The 14,182-nt window shown below is 45.9% G+C and overlaps 2 non-coding genes and 1 pseudogene across 2 annotated transcripts; all 3 read right to left on the minus strand.

Moving 5' to 3' along the window:
- The window catches only part of LOC123988012, a 6,345-nt pseudogene extending 2,054 nt beyond the window's left edge, over positions 1-4,291 (minus strand).
- A 1,737-nt stretch (positions 4,292-6,028) lies between these two features.
- LOC123988016 lies at positions 6,029-6,183 on the minus strand. Its single transcript, XR_006829584.1, has one exon. It is a non-coding gene; the product is annotated as a 5.8S ribosomal RNA (ribosomal RNA).
- Positions 6,184-7,592: 1,409 nt separating this feature from the next.
- Positions 7,593-9,515, minus strand: LOC123988011. The gene has a single exon (XR_006829582.1). It is a non-coding gene; the product is annotated as a small subunit ribosomal RNA (ribosomal RNA).
- Positions 9,516-14,182: the final 4,667 nt, after the last annotated feature.

A 14,182-nucleotide genomic window follows, 5' to 3' on the forward strand; every position in this document is an offset into this window, starting at 1 on the left:
AAAAGCGGTTCCCCTCGGTTATCCATTGGTGTTGTTGGTGTACCTTTCTTGACTCTTTAAGGCCTTTCCCGTCTATGGATGAATGGAGAATTGTGGCCCATCTCTTTTCTAGTTGCTCTGAAGTGTTTATATCAATACGGTTTTCTGTCAATCTACGTATGGAGCGTTGAATTTCTTGGGTGAGGTACAGGTTGGTTGGTAGACCTTCCCTTGTGAGCTTTTCAAGCCTCACCCTTCTGTGGAGAGGCATTAGCCATCTCATAGATGGGATTGACAGTCCTCCGTCTTTAGCGTTTGCATGAAAGTAAGCATTCACTGTGTCGTGCGGGAGGCAGAGCCATTTCCTCACCGCAGCGCGCACCATTTTATCTACCTTTTTCAGTCTACTCAGCGTAGTGTTACCCAGGGTCAATAGATGGTATAGCCCTGGCAAGACAATTACCCGCAGGGCAAACAGTCTTTGCTGAGGTTTTAAAGGTGCTCTGGTAAGCTTATCTATTGCCTCTTTCAGTTTAACTTCAGGATGGGTTATGGAGCGTCCCTCAGGTGTAAACGGGACTCCCAAGTATTTCCATTCATCCTCCCTTTTCAGAGCCGGGAGCTTATGTCCGCGACATTTAAATTGCATCTTTCCATCCACTACAGACTTTTTGACATGCGGCACATTCCGCAGCGCAACGGTGAAAGATTTACTGGTGTTAATAAACAGCCCACATTGCGCTAAGAATTCGGAAGCTACGTCGATTATAAGTTGCAGGCCATTTGGTGTTGCGGTCAGAAAAATTATGTCATCGGCAAAAATGAGCGCATTATAGCGAACATTCCCGATGTCAACGCCCACCTCAGGTGGTAATCGTTTGAGGAGTCGGTCCATGACCATATTAAATATAATAGGCGACAAGGGGTCGCCCTGTTTGACTCCGCAGGTGGGTTTAATAGCCTCTGATTCCCATTTATCACATGTCAGAGTGGTGTGGCATCTGTCATACGTGCCCATAATGTAATCTATCATTGGGCTGGGTAATCCCATGATAGACAGCGTGTCTCTAATGGTTTTGTGTGAGACAGAATCAAACGCTTTAGCGATATCTATGGACGCCATATATAACGGCTTGAAGTTTTGCCGATGATACCTTAGAACTAGGTCTAGATCGAATGTGTGTTCAGCGCATCCATCCGTCGGTAGAAAAGCCTTCTGCCTTTTGTCGAGCGCAACCATATTAGTAAGGCGCCTTGCCAGTATTTTGTGGAAGGTCCTGGTGATGACTGATTGGACTGTTATGGGCCTGTAGTCTTCTGGTTTTTCAGCACCATCTTTTTTCGGTATAAGTGTAGTTCTTGCTACAAGAAGGTGCTTAGGCAGTTTCCCGCAAAGGAGGAAGAGGTTGAATATCCTCGTTAGTATATCAATTGGAACTGCTCTAAGTTGCCTTACCGTGAGTCCGTCTGGGCCCGGACAGGTGGTCATTTCTGGGTAAGACTTTATAATTTCGCCGGGGACTACAGGTGTCCATAAGCCAGTTGATTCTGGTTGCTTAGCCTCGCAATCTGGGGATTCATTTGTCCCATTTGTCATTGTTGTGCGCCAAAAATTCACCATGTTTTGTTTGTCTGGTGGATTTGCTAAAGTTTTGCCTTTCAAGATAGCACGAAGGCAATTACATGGGTTTCTTTTCCAGGCTTTTTGTGTTTTGGCGTACTCCACTCGCCTGGCTTGTCTCTTAGTGATAGTACGCTTTGGCGCACTGGAGGCTCTGCTTTTATTTTTACGAGCTGGAGGAAACACCTCCAGTATATATAGCTCCAGTTCCTCGTAGATTTTTGCCATCGACCAGGTGGATAGGCCGTTACAAATTCGACCTAGCCGTTCAACGTGGTATTCAGTGCCGGAAAGTGGTTCTAGTAGCTCAAAGAGCTCTTAAGAGAGTCATAGTTACTCCCGCCGTTTACCCGCGCTTTTTTGAATTTCTTCACGTTGACATTCAGAGCACTGGGCAGAAATCACATTGCGTCATCACCCGTGAGGGCCATCGCAATGCTTTGTTTTAATTAGACAGTCGGATTCCCCTAGTCCGTGCCAGTTCTGAGCTAAGCGTTGAATGGCGGCCGAAGAAGCGACCACGACGGCGTAACCGCCACGGAAGCCTCGCAGCAAGGAAGATCCGCGGGAGGCCAAGGCACGGGACCGAGCTCGGATCCCGGGACGCGACCGAAGTCGCCAACCGTTCACCTCGCCCAGGCCCGGCACGTCAGCCAGACCCGCTTCCCGACCAAGCCCGACACGCCCCGCTCCTCAGAGCCAATCCTTATTCCGAAGTTACGGATCCAATTTGCCGACTTCCCTTACCTACATTAATCTATCGACTAGAGGCTCTTCACCTTGGAGACCTGCTGCGGATATGGGTACGAACCGGCGCGACACCTCCACGTGGCCCTCTCCTGGATTTTCAAGGTCCGAGGGGAAGATCCAGACACCGCCGCAACTGCGGTGCTCTTCGCGTTCCAAACCCTATCTCCCTGCTAGAGGTTTCCAGGGAACTCGAACGCTTATACAGAAAAGAAAACTCTTCCCAGATCTCCCGACGGCGTCTCCAGGTCATTTTGGGTTACCCCGACGAACACTCTTACGAGGGCCCGAATGGTATGCGGTTCCGCTGCCGGGTTCCGGAATAGGAACCGGATTCCCTTTCGCCCAATGGGTGTGCATCTCTGCAACTATTGTGTTATATTAATTCGATTTAGCCATATTTAACAGTTTTGTTTTGTTGCCATTTATCTGAGAGCTTTAGGACACCTCATTTACATAGGATTTCTCTTAGGGCTTAGGATCGACTGACTCGTGTGCAACGGCTGTTCACACGAAACCCTTCTCCACGTCAGTCCTCCAGGGCCTCGCTGGAGTATTTGCTACTACCACCAAGATCTGCACCGACGGCGGCTCCAGGCAGGCTCACGCCCAGACCCTTCTGCGCACACCGCCGCGACCCTCCTACTCGTCAGGGCTTCATGGAGGACCAAATTTTGTCCAGCCCCACTTGCCACTGACGGCGGAGTATAGGCGCGACGCTTCAGCGCCATCCATTTTCAGGGCTAGTTGCTTCGGCAGGTGAGTTGTTACACACTCCTTAGCGGATTCCGACTTCCATGGCCACCGTCCTGCTGTCTTAAGCAACCAACGCCTTTCATGGTATCCCATAAGCGTCGACTTAGGCGCCTTAACTCTGCGTTTGGTTCATCCCACAGCGCCAGTTCTGCTTACCAAAATTGGCCCACTTGGCACTCTGATCCAATAATAAAATCTCATGGCTTCATTTGATGCAAGCAAGCCAGAGATCTCACCCATTTAAAGTTTGAGAATAGGTTGAGGTCGTTTCGGCCCCAAGGCCTCTAATCATTCGCTTTACCAGATGAGACTCGCAATAACGTTTCGAGCGAGTGCCAGCTATCCTGAGGGAAACTTCGGAGGGAACCAGCTACTAGATGGTTCGATTAGTCTTTCGCCCCTATACCCAGTTCCGACGATCGATTTGCACGTCAGAATCGCTACGGACCTCCATCAGGGTTTCCCCTGACTTCGTCCTGACCAGGCATAGTTCACCATCTTTCGGGTCCCAACGTGTACGCTCTAGGTGCGCCTCTTCTCGCAATGAGAACGAGACGCCCCGGGAGTGCGAGGCCTAATCGTAACGAGGCCCATCCTCCCTAGGTCGACACAGAGGACGACATTCACTTTCATTTCGCCTTTAGGTTTATTTATATCCCAATGACTCGCGCACATGTTAGACTCCTTGGTCCGTGTTTCAAGACGGGTCCTGAGAGTACCCAAAGCAATAGCGTCGCCGACCGGTAATTCAAAGCTTGGCCAGTCCAAGGACTCCTCCTGCTAACAGCTGGCCAGGCCCGGGGACGGCGCATAGTCCGTACATCCGGGTATTATAACTGAACCTAGCTTGCGGCGGTCCTGACGCACACACATTCGAAAATGGATTGGTTGCGGCCCGATACCGTCTGAGTACCGTCGCGCAGTCGGCCAGGCAACAGATGGTCTGTGACGAACGCGGTTAAGGCGACGGACAGGTTCCGCCTCGGACCGTAGACCGACACGCAACGGGTCGCGACGTTCTACTAGGGGAGAAGTGCACGACTACCTCGCCGGCGGTGGTACCGCGGGATTCAGTGCTGGGCTCATTCCTGTTCGCTCGCCGCTACTAAGGAAATCCTAGTTAGTTTCTTTTCCTCCGCTTAATAATATGCTTACATTCAGCGGGTAATCTCGCCTACTCTGAGGTCGTCAATTTCTTTGGTTCCATCGAAAGGTGAATATGATGCTCGATGCAAAAAAAAATAAAAAAATAAACGAAAAAGCAAACACGTAGAGTATCTGTGCGTGAATCAACCTTTCGCATATTCAATTTTTCCTCTCTCTCTCGTTTCAAAATGTTTGTATTATTTATCGTTCGATGAAACGAGCACAAGAGGGAAAAAATTGAGACACGACGTTCCCATGATTTTCGTGTTACTTCCTTTTTGCTTCAAACATTTTGCGGACTGCAGCTTCGTCGTATTGCTTTTATCAATTTTTAACAATTTCAAAGCGAAGACAACTCGCAAGACGACCCATTTCGTCCCGGTTCAATTTTAACGTCCGTCCGTATTATTTTTTGTTCCACAAGAGATTTCGAATAGGTTTCTTTTTGTTTATTTATCATCCCTTCTTTTCGAGCGCAACGGAAGCAAGAGGAAAAGCAAGAGCGAGAGAGAACATTTCGCGTGTATTTCATTTAGCAATTTTAACCAACACGCGATGTACTCTCCACACACCTCTTAGATTTAACTGCTTTTCTTCTCTTCTTATCTCCCCTTAGCGCAAGGGTAAACCCAATTTTTCTCTGCTTTGGAACGCAACAACACTTTCGAGGACTGGACGACCGAGCGATGGTCGCGCGGTCTTCGCTTATCTTTAACAAACGAAGTAGTCCGTATGTATTCTAAATGTTGAAGCCTCCTAGGACTTTAAGCCATGCGAGACATTGAAGTGCTGTTTTAACGGGAGCATGCATAATTGCTGCAAACATACTTTTATCACAAGTTCTAGCCACGCCACGGAGGCTTCGAAGTTCCTTCACCATTCGCTTTCCTCTCTTTTGTTACACAGTTTCAGACTACGATCAGGGGTACCGAAACACTGCATTGATTGTAAACAACCATTTTTATCTTGGAGCGGAGCGTTCCTTTACTCGTTCGATTTGTCTTGTCGCGTGTGTATTCGCTTTTTCGACGCTTTTTAACCATTTAACTTGTTTAGCGAAGCGAAACTCACAGACAGACAAAAGAAAGGAACAGCATCGCGCGTCAAACAGCGACGACCCATCTGAAGCGATCTTTCATTTATACACCGTTTGTAAACAGAGAGATATATAAAGCGCGGGGAATCATTCGAAACCCTGGGACTATTCGAGCTTGCATTTCAGCAAATTATCATCTCAAACATTTCACTCGTTTGCTTTTTCTAAATTTATAGGAGAGCTTCCTTCGTTTATTTTTTCACACACCTTTCGTAAATATCGTTTCTGGCAACGTCGGGAGCTTAGATTTCTACGAGTGAACAATCGCGTCGATCCGATAATTCCAGCAGGATGGAGAATCTTTATAGATTATCTTTCGAGAACTCGGTGCTTTCACGGGCGGTCGTTTATAAATTTTAACGAACGACTCGCGCGCCGTGACGCACTTGCGCCAGTTCGAATAGATATTTCGAAGTTTGTTTCTCTCCTTTAACGGCCTGCATTTAGTGTATCTGTTGCGATTTTCGTCACATCGTTTCCACGACAAACGCCGACGAACTGCCCAACTATCGCTCGTACGTTGCGACTCTTTTTTTTTATTTATCGTTCATTCATTCTTTCAATTTCGTTCGATAATCCCGCTCCGAAACGTTCTACTCTCGTTGAACGACGGCGGGATGTTTAAAAAGCAATGAATTACTCTTTTTCGAGAAGCAAACGCAAGCAGTCTTTAGTTAAGAAAACGACCCTCAGCCAGGCGTGGTCCAGGAATTGTATCCGTGGACCGCAATGTGCGTTCGAAATGTCGATGTTCATGTGTCCTGCAGTTCACACGTTGACGCGCAATTAGCTGCGTTCTTCATCGACCCACGAGCCAAGTGATCCACCGTTCAGGGTAATCGTATAATTTTGTATTTCAAACTTTTTAGATCTTTAGTGTTATTTTCATTATTAACACACATCACATTCGATACCCACATCACTCTCCCACCCGGCCCGTGCAGGAGAGCGAATTCGGGCGTCGCCAACGTATTTGTTTGTTCGATCGTTGACGACACGATCGCGTCCAAAGACGGAAACCGTCGGAGAAACGCCCAGTGGCACGCTCCTCTCGACGGTCGGGCGTAAAGTACATTTAAAAACCTTGATAACTACGAACGCACACAAGGAATTCGAGCGCGCGTCCTGTCGCTGAATCGTGCGCGTTGCGAGATTCGAACAGACACACGGCCGGCGACGATCGGTCTAACTAATGGACACATAGTTTTTCAAAGACTCGCTATCGTCGCTTCGCAGCCGGTCCGTAAGCAACACACATCGATCAGGCGGACGCACGAATTTTACCACGGTGCGTGTTTCGTAGATTCCAGGTTACCCGCAAGTACCTCTCTCTCTCTATTTCGAAAAAGGAATCTCGATCCGTCGTTTTCGGACAATGGAGAAATCTTTTTATCGCAACACGGATGGCAAAGAAACAACCGGAGCGTAGGAGCGTGGGGACGAGAGCGACGAAAAGAACGTCGCGAAAACAAAGTTTCGACGGTTGCTCGTTCTAAGACATCGTAAAACTCTCTCAGTTTTAACCACTCCTAGACGCATCGTAAACTTTTAACAATTCTTCGCCTCCGCGAGTTTCATTTCGAATAGAGCGAACGCAACACGGACCAAAAAAACTCCGGTGATGCGAGATCATTTAGCAAAGATCAGACGGCGGGTCATCTGTATTCCTTTTCTCTCTTTTTTTCCTATCTTTCCATTTAACTAGGGTGTCGCAACGACGGGTACATATATATATTGTATTTCACTTTTAACGATCTTTCCAGTTCAGTTTGTAATAATATGATACTTCTCTTTCATTTCGATCTTTCCGGTTAAAGGTTAACCAACAGAAGCTGGTTTTTATACGACTTGTTTCTTTCAGGTTTGTTTGTTTGTTACGACTTTGTTTGTACCCGATCAAGTAGACGACGACCCATAAGTGAAAGTTAGAGAGATAAAGGTCAAGAGACCTCATGCAAGCGTCTTTTACTTCCATTCACATCAGTCAGAGAGAAATGGTCCGGCGTCGTGCTCTCTGGCACCGTTGATCGCACAGTTTTTTTGCCGGCGGTATAATTTTACCGCATCGCAGCGTTTTGGTATTTGTTTCTTATTGGCTCGAACCCGAGATTTTTGTGTTTTATGTCATATGTGTTTATTTATTATTATATCTCTCGTTTTGTATAATTTTTGGTCCGAGCTCAATAAACTTTTTTTATCGCTTTATCAATGATCCAATCTCTGGTTTTCTCTTGTATTTTTACTTGTTAATGATTCTTCCGCAGGTTCACCTACGGAAATCTTGTTACGACTTTTACTTCCTCTAAATAATCAAGTTTGGTCATCTTCCCGGTAACATCGGCAATGCCGAGACATTGCCGCGCACCAGTCCGAAGACCTCACTAAATCATTCAATCGGTAGTAGCGACGGGCGGTGTGTACAAAGGGCAGGGACGTAATCAACGCGAGCTTATGACTCGCGCTTACTGGGAATTCCTCGTTCATGGGGAATAATTGCAAGCCCCAATCCCTAGCACGAAGGAGGTTCAGCGGGTTACCCGGGCCTTTCGGCCAGGGAAAACACGTTGATTCCTTCAGTGTAGCGCGCGTGCGGCCCAGAACATCTAAGGGCATCACAGACCTGTTATTGCTCAATCTCGTGCGGCTAGAAGCCGCCTGTCCCTCTAAGAAGATTTGTTTGTACGTTGGTAGTAAAACCCCACCGACCGAAGTCGGGGGCCTTCGAGATACCATAAGTTACGTCTATTTAACAGGCTAGAGTCTCGTTCGTTATCGGAATTAACCAGACAAATCGCTCCACCAACTAAGAACGGCCATGCACCACCACCCACCGAATCAAGAAAGAGCTATCAATCTGTCAATCCTTCCGGTGTCCGGGCCTGGTGAGGTTTCCCGTGTTGAGTCAAATTAAGCCGCAGGCTCCACTCCTGGTGGTGCCCTTCCGTCAATTCCTTTAAGTTTCAGCTTTGCAACCATACTTCCCCCGGAACCCAAAAGCTTTGGTTTCCCGGAAGCTGCCCGCCGAGTCATCGGAGGAACTTCGGCGGATCGCTAGCTGGCATCGTTTATGGTTAGAACTAGGGCGGTATCTGATCGCCTTCGAACCTCTAATTTTCGTTCTTGATTAATGAAAACATTTTTGGCAAATGCTTTCGCTTCTGTCCGTCTTGCGACGATCCAAGAATTTCACCTCTAACGTCGCAATACGAATGCCCCCATCTGTCCCTATTAATCATTACCACGGGGTTCCGAAAACCAACAAAATAGAACCGAGGTCCTATTCCATTATTCCATGCAGAGAGTATTCAGGCGAAGGTAGCCTGCTTTGAGCACTCTAATTTGTTCAAAGTAAACGTACCGGCCCACCTCGACACTCAGTGAAGAGCACCGCGATGGGATATTAGTTGGACCGCCCGCGAGGAGCTAAGCCCACCGGTAGGACGTACCACATAATGCCAGTTAAACACCGCGAGCGGTGAACCGACACTGTGACACACAGATTCAACTACGAGCGTTTTAACCGCAACAACTTTAATATACGCTATTGGAGCTGGAATTACCGCGGCTGCTGGCACCAGACTTGCCCTCCAATGGATCCTCGTTAAAGGATTTAAAGTGTACTCATTCCGATTACGGGGCCTCGGATGAGTCCCGTATCGTTATTTTTCGTCACTACCTCCCCGTGCCGGGAGTGGGTAATTTGCGCGCCTGCTGCCTTCCTTGGATGTGGTAGCCGTTTCTCAGGCTCCCTCTCCGGAATCGAACCCTGATTCCCCGTTACCCGTTACAACCATGGTAGGCGTAGAACCTACCATCGACAGTTGATAAGGCAGACATTTGAAAGATCCGTCTTCGGTGCTAGAAGACCATACGATCAGCACAAAGTTATTCAGAGTCACCAAAGCCGACGATGGACGAACGGACAAGCCGTCCGCCACCGATTGGTTTTGATCTAATAAAAGCATTCCTCCCATCTCTGGGTGGAATTCTGGTTGGCATGTATTAGCTCTAGAATTACCACAGTTATCCAAGTAATGTGTTGTACGATCTAAGAAACCAAAACTGATTTAATGAGCCATTCGCGGTTTCACCTTAATTCGGTATGTACTTAGACATGCATGGCTTAATCTTTGAGACAAGCATATGACTACTGGCAGGATCAACCAGGGAGCTTAGTTATTATAGTAAATTTAAATTTTCGTCGTCGGCTCCTCCCCAAAAGACCGATCGACGTTAAAACATTTCTCTTTCGATACACACATTTCATCATTTTTTGACCTCTTAAAGAGGCAAAATATTCTCCTCCGCTCATCTTTGTTTCGTAAAGCACGAAAATCACTTTCACGCCGTGCATCCATCGTGCAAACACGTAAACCACACACGCTGGGCAATCTAATAAAAGATGATAGCGCGGACAGTGGCATGCTAGACAAATCGAGAAAGCGCGTACAGTGATCATGCTGGTCATTTTGCCACCAAATTTAATAATCTTTATAAGAGCGGGCCCACCAACCTCGTCTCTGTACTTTATACATTTCTCCACCATCTCCACACACCTTTTCAGACGTTAACGGAGAGAGTTCCGAGGACTTGCTTTAAATATATATATTATATATGTTGGAATCTCTCTCCTTTAGAAGTTTCACCAGCATTACTTCTTCCTTTTTACTCATGTACAGAGAGAGTGACTTGTTATAAATTAATCTCTCTCCATACTTATTCTCCTCTCTGAACGTATCAGAGAGGATTTTATTTCTGACACCTCTTGACTTTTCTTAAACTCAGGACGTAATTTTATTCATAATTCAGAGGACGTAATGTGTATTTTAGACTTTTAATATTTCTAAACAGTCTCCCTTCTAAAAGTGATAGAACGAATTTTCGTCTAACACTACTTTCTTGGTTCCCAAATTTTATATAATCTTATACTTTTTTAGTTCGAACCAATTTTGGTTACAGACAGTTGATGCTCAATTGGTATAAGTATACACATTTAAAGTGCATACAGATCACCAGCCTTATATTACAAGGCTCACCACATATGGGCCATTCGGTCTTAGACACCGACCCGTGGTAATGCTGTGTGGAGATAAATAATAATTCACAACGGTAAACCGGAACGAGAATAGTCGAGAAAGTGTATTCTCGAGGAGCGGTAGACTGCTTTTCAACCGAGGTCATAAAAGAGCCACACGCTCGACGCTACTCCCGACCGGTCCGAGCGAACCGAAAGTGCCTTCCTATAAATACCGAACGGCCGGCCGCTAGGTCGGCGACGCATGGGCGTACGCCCAGGCGTATACCTGCGCAAACAGCCGTGAGAGCGTACCATCCCGCCGGCACGGTAAAACTTAGACTGAAAATTCGTCGAACATATTGTTTCATTTAATAACGTGCTATACATGAAAATTAATAAATTAACATGCAGGACATAATAAATTCACATTTTCAAGTAAATCTTGGGTTTATTAATATTTTTAATAATTTTGAAACCGCCCAGAACCGATGAGATGAAAAAATTAAAACGATATTTTTGCATTTTAATACGATAAAACATTAACCAATAAACGACTATAACAACGTAAATGTACATTTGTAAAATAATTAATCAAAATTACCATTTTTTAAGACAAAAAAAGTATCTCAGAACCGATTAGTCGAAAATTTTAACAATCTTATTTTTACATTCTGTAGGACTGATCTCTCGTAAAACGCTATTAAACTGACGCCTGTGATGATATAAATGTACATTTTCGCTTCATATAGCCAAAAAATCGAACTTTAGTTACGCTCTGAAATATTTCAAAGTCCCAGCGGCGTATTGCTTCGCCTCTTAGAACCGATTAGTCGAAAATTTTAACAATCTTATTTTTACATTCTGTACGACTGATCCATCGTAAAACGCTATTAAACTAACGCCTGTGATGATATAAATGTACATTTTCGCTCCATTTAGCCAAAAAATCGAACTTTAGTTACGCTCTGAAATATTTCAAGGTCCCAGCGGCGCATTGCTTCGCCTCTTAGAACAGATTAGTCGATAATTTTAACAATCTTATTTTTACATTCTGCACGACTGATCCATCGTTAAACGCTATTAAACTAACGCTTGTGATGATATAAATGTACATTTTCGCTCCATTTAGCCAAAAAATCGAACTTTAGTTACGCTCTGAAATATTTCAAGGTCCCAGCGGCGTATTGCTTCGCCTCTTAGAACAGATTAGTCGATAATTTTAACAATCTTATTTTTACATTCTGCACGACTGATCCATCGTAAAACGCTATTAAACTAACGTCCGTGATGATATAAATGTACATTTTCGCTCCATTTTGCTAAAAAATCGAACTTTAGTTACGCTCCGAAATATTTCAAAGTCCTGGCGGCGTATTGCTTCGCCTCTGTTACGTATCCGTCTCGGAAATTTCCTTATATGGAATCGGATGTGTGCACCCGACACCAACCGTCTTCTAGAAAATTCGAGACCAACGCAAAGCAAGGGCGCGATCCTACGGGTCACGTAGAGTCAGTCCCCACCACCCTTTTTACTCTAGTTTTTGAGTATAAAAAGGGTGCCGACAAGGGCACCTCGGGTCTAGTTGAAGTCTAGAATCAGTTCGATACACGTCAGTACGTTCTTTTTCGGATAATCTCTGCAACGCGGAAACTCTGCGAGATCGGGTATTCAAGTCCCTTTCAAGCACTCACAGTAACTATACAGTACCTTGTCTGCTGTTAAGCATTATTATAATCGTTGTAATCCGCCCCCGCTTGCTCGTGTTCGTGAAAACCGAGAAGGATTAGATTCTTGCTTCGCGGAATCGAAACTAAACTTTATTTATTCAACTCATTTCAAACGTGCAACCTAGAGTTCAATTCATTGAATACCGCGACAATTACACACAACAATTGTAAGGTCCGGAATAGAGAATAAACTCATACTAGTTTAATTTACATACTATTGTACAATTATATTTACTGTCCAGAAACCCACTAAGGTGTACCTTTACCGCTCGAGGTACATCAATCAAGTTACGAGACCTAATACTAACGCTTCCTGCGGCTCCCTACGTTAGCCATACGTAGGTTCGTCCGCATATCACTCTCCTGAGGCTCCCTACGTTAGCCATACGTAGGTTCGTCCTCCACTCTACACCTTTCCTGTGGCTCCCTACGTTAGCCATACGTAGGTTCGTCTCCACGTCTACTTCCTTAGGCTCCCAGTGTTAATAACAACACTGGTCAAGCCATTAACAATTACCATTTACCGAATTTAAGCCCCGGCTACGTAGCCGCCCCCTCCGGCTCGTAACAAAACTGGTGACAGCGGTGGGATCCACTGAATAAGTATCCGTAAGGATACCGTGGATACAACTGGACTTGTATTATAATTGTTCTATAGGATTTTCGCGTTAAAATGCCAGATATCAGGCTTTCGGCTGACGAAGTCGCGAATCTTACCTTAACAATGGCTAATTCTATGGCCTTGTTAACATAGCGTAATTGTATTCAATTCGTTACCGCGCCGATACCCACTTTCGATGGCGAGAATCCAGCTTTGTCGGTTTTCGCTCAGAGTGTAGAAAACGGGCTCGCGTTAATACCAGATACGTCGGAAACAGAGTATCTGAGTATCGTGTTGACTAAACTCACCGGTCCGGCGCGGATTAGTATCCAAGATAAACAATTCAACAATGTAACTCAATTGTTACAACATTTGAAAACACGATACGCTCCTGGGAAGAACTTGGCGTATTTCCAAGCTGAGGTTTCGCGCCTTAAAATCCGTGAGGACGAATCACTAAGGAAGTACATCGACAGAGCCAGCAAACTTGCCCATGGATCTCGTATCGCGATCCGCGAGAGGTACACGACCAACGTGGATCAGCTCATCAAGGAGATGGAAATGGACATCTTGGAGAATTTCCTTGAGGGTTTACCGGAGCGTGTGGCCTGGAGAATCGCCGCTCTGGACAAAAAGATTAAAACTTTAGAAGAGGCGTACGAAGCTGTGTTACAAATTGAACGTCGCCTCAAGAACCGACGACAGATTCAGGAGAAAGCATCACCTAGTCGTCGTAGAGAAGAGGATTTTCTCAGCTGGAGACGTCCTCGAGAGAAGGAACACAGGCGTGTGTACCCTCAGTCACCGTCACCCTACCGGCAAAGACCAAGGGATCGCAGCACATCTGGTTCCGAACCGGAGTTCGAAGAACGAGCTTCACGTGCAACGGCGTTGACTTTACGTAAGCATGATTATTCACGCTCTCCAAACCACTCACCGGAGGCGCCAAAATATGACGAGCCGTTCAACACCAAACACGATGTTTACGACTTTTATTGCGCAAACTGCAGTACGGTCGGACACGGTTGGAAGTATTGTGAAAAATCACCTCGCCGCGAAAGACCCTGATTCCAGTATCGAAGGGAGTCACGAGGGAATTTCTCACCTTTGAGGAAACCTTTAAACTCCAACAACGCTCACCCAAACGGCGAGGCGGTGAGCGTACGCAACGAAGATCGCCGGAAAATGGTCCGATTTGCAGACCAGAAGCAGGAAGACGAATCAAGGAAGCACCAACCCCACGCATCAGGATCAAGGTTCCAGAACTGGAAAAAGGAACGGGAGAATTTCTAATTGATGGAGGAGCTTCTGCAAATCTGGTAGTTCTTCATGCTCTAGGAGAAAAGGCCGAAATCACATCGAAGGAAGGTCTTAAAATCGCTGGGCTCGCATCATCTACGATCCGAACCTTGGGGACCACCAGTTTGCAAATTAATGGATCTGCTACGGAATTTTACGTAGTAGAGGACTTGCCTATTTCCGCTGATGGAC

The sequence above is a fragment of the Osmia bicornis genome, chromosome 7, assembly GCF_907164935.1.
Source record: "Osmia bicornis bicornis chromosome 7, iOsmBic2.1, whole genome shotgun sequence".
NCBI lineage: Eukaryota > Metazoa > Arthropoda > Insecta > Hymenoptera > Megachilidae > Osmia > Osmia bicornis.